Here is a 3,565-nt window from a genome sequence, read left to right as displayed (position 1 = left end):
ATTATGTAATATAAAAGCCAAAGGGATTAGATGGTTTACAAGATCTCCTCATATCAGGTTTATTATTTTTAAACATTGTTGCAGAGAGGCAGCAAGAGAAAAAGAGAAAGGGCAATTTAATTTGAGCCAAAGAATTCACTTGCAGCCTGAAAAACAGACCCAAGGAGTAGGTAAGATTATTTAAGCAATGGAGAAAGGAGAGATTTATCTAGACTATTCAATCCCAGAATTTACAATTTTGAGAGCAGCACATCCCTGGCTCCTTTATGGGAAGCAGAATCCTATGATCCAGCAGTTTCTTTGGGTTCATAATAAACATCTCCAGGGGTTAAGGTAAAGGGTAGAATAAGGTTAGAACATAATTCAGAATATGGACTATGGAATTCTATTAGTTTCCCACTCTTCATTTGGATGTCCGATGCCCACTTTTATGATGAAGACGATGTTTCCAGTACCAAAAGTCAGAGAAAAAGTAGTATCCCTTCAACCACTCATATCATTCTGTTCCTTCCAGGAGTCAGGCTGAATATTAATTTTTTTAAGTGCACGATGTATTTACCACTTGTTAACATTTCCTTAGCATTTTCAAACAAGATTACATCTAATATTTTAATTGCCAAAGAATCTATAAAACGTGGAGCGTGCTGTTGGAAACAAAGTTGACTCGAGACTACTATGTATGTGACGAGTGATAAGTAAAATTCTCATTATGGATAAATGATCCCTCTAAGATTTATTAAGAAGTCTTCAACATTACTTAAAGGAAGTTTTCCTGTAGGTAGAAAGTTTCCTGTGGGCAGGAATTTTCCTGTGGGTAGGATACCATATGTCCTGGTATTCCGAGACAATCCATAATATATCTGCTCTCTTGGCCTAATAATAGGCTCTTTCATTCTAAAAGCATTTGACTTTGGATAATAAAATACATGATGACTACCTTACTGATGGGACTTTGGCACCATAGATGCTTGGGCAACATTGGCACATAGTGCTTATAGAGTGCCCTAAGAAGGATCTCACATATCAGACATGATGATGACAAAGGGACATGAAGTTCAATATTAAACACTTATATCTTAAGTTCTGATATTTCACTCTTCCAAGAAGTGACAGTAATATTTTGTGATAAAAATCACAAAATAATGGGAACTTATATCAAAATTGTGGAAACAAGGCACTGGGTATGCCTGCTTTATGATTATTTTCATGATTGCATTATTTTTTAAAACAATTTCAAGAAAGTTCTACAACTGAATTCCAAAAGCACCTCTGAATCAGGTATCTTTGAGTGGTGATTATATCTAGGATTTGTAGTATTTCTCATGAAGCATGAGGATAATTTTTGCTCCTCAGTGAATGACACTATCTTTTGTCATCCAGCACAAAATTTTAAATTTTCACTAAGTACTCGTAACTCATTAGGAAGTACACTTAAATTATTTCTTGCTCTTCCAAATGAACTTAACTGGTTAAGTGGTGCCAGTTAGGAAAGAAGTTGTACGAAATTTGAAAATCTCAAGTGAAATTGATAAACAGTTGATTTAAAAAAAAAAAAAAAGAAGAAGAAGAATTGAAAGTGCCCAGCTAAAGGCCCAGCAGTATCAGTGGCTCGCAATGTGTTAAATGTGTTTATTTGTACTTTCAAAGTTCAGATTTCCTCATACATTTTCATACTGATGGAGATAAAATGCTAAAGTCTTAAATCCCTCTATGCCATGCTGAGTTGCTAAGGGCTGTTGAGTTTTTGTTATTTCTCCTCTCGAGTTAGCTCTGATTACGCCTGCTGAGTGAAAAATTTGTATTTGCCGACAGAAATAGGAACCACCCCACGTGCACTTGCACTCAGCAAATGCTCCAATACATCACAAAGATTTGCTCAACCCACCTTCAGAGGCCAAATCGAGCATGTTATTTTCTGTTTAGATCTGATTCTGGAGCCTATCAGTCAGGAGTGTTTTCCAATCTCTGATTAAAGCAAGGCCTACAAAGCTGGAAGTGTTCACACACAGTCTCATTAGAGTGCTGGATAGAGTGACCCAGGCCTTCTAGCACAAAGCTCTGAGTGAACTTCAAATATGAGAGTGCATCAATCAAATCCAAGAAAAGCTTTTATGTCATTTTTCTACTTTGCCTTTAAAGTCCTATAGGAATGCCCTTTCCAGCTGTACAGCCGAAAAGCATTCAATAGAAACAAAAAAGCAAAGACCCCCCAACCCCCTGCCCCTTCCAAATGGGTATGGTTTTACCTCCCCCACCAAGCATTAGAGAGTCTTCTGTGCGTTTTAAATTATTTAGCATGTTCAACAATGCAATTGAGAATATATTCGCATCACTCAATGGCTCTGTATTAATTATTACTGCCCATGCGAAAGAGAAACCAATAAGGTCAAAGGCAATGAGATTGCATATTGTATGTTTTATAATAGAGGTAGCAGAGAGATTGGAGAAAAAATAAAGCAATGCTCATAGAGGCTTTTCATGTCCTTCCCCAACCTTAACCCAAAACTTCACTTCTTGCATTTTATGTGTTGGCTTATAACATTAAGAAAACAAAAAGCAAAAAATAACAAAATCATAAAGGTCTATCAAGAATCTCTGCAGAAAAGATAAGGCATAAGTCAGAGAAAGAAGAGTCAGGCATTTAGTTAATGTTTGTTCTACACACTGCTTAGGGCACTAGAGTCATTTTCAAAAATACATCCTTAAAAGATAAGCATAAGGCAAAACAATATAAATTTGCCCACTAATATCATTAGAGGAAAATGCATGGGTGCACTTAGCAATGATTATTAAATTTAGGTGCTTTTGCTTTGAACGTCAGTCCAAAAAACATTATAACACAAGTAACATCAGTACGAATTAAATAAAATGAGCTTTTGAAGCCTGAAAAACAAAATAATTTAAAAGGAGAAAATAAATCTCTGCTATAGTGCAGATAAAGTTTCCTGAATTTTACACCTATCTTCAAAAAAGTGAATGGTTCAACTACTCAAGATATCCTATATTGATTCAATTAGGGAGAGCAATGCACTGAAAATACAGTGTACATTGCAATATCGGGCAGATATATTGCTTATTCAAGGGAATTCCCTGTATGTGTACATTTGTTTCCATCTCCAAACTTTACTGAATGCGAGGCAAATACTACCCACAAATAGCACTTCACCCACTCAAATATATTGCAGTATGTAAAAGAGTGTTTGAATTTAGAGCAATATATATTTTTTTAAATTTAGCATGTGTTTCTTTACAGGGCTTCAGATGTTTGGAAGAATTATGCAGATTTTATAAATGAGTACTAGAGCATTATGCTACTTGATAGTGTCCCATCTGTGCTTCCCCTGTAGTGTTTGACGGGGCATCTGTGTAAATTGCTTTTTTTTTTTTTTTTTTAGTTAATTAGTTTATTGCATAAAACTTAATGCACTACCTGATAAAAACTTCTGTTTATTTCAGCACTTTTCCCCTCCAGAGCTGATGTTCATCTTGAGTTCTCATCAAGCTCAACTTCTTCCTTTATAGATTTCTAAAGTGAAATGAAATGAAACAATGCTTTTTCCCTCTT

The sequence above is a fragment of the Vulpes vulpes genome, chromosome 14 (genome assembly GCF_048418805.1).
Source record: "Vulpes vulpes isolate BD-2025 chromosome 14, VulVul3, whole genome shotgun sequence".
In the NCBI taxonomy this organism is placed as follows: domain Eukaryota; kingdom Metazoa; phylum Chordata; class Mammalia; order Carnivora; family Canidae; genus Vulpes; species Vulpes vulpes.
This window is presented reverse-complemented; position numbering follows the sequence as displayed.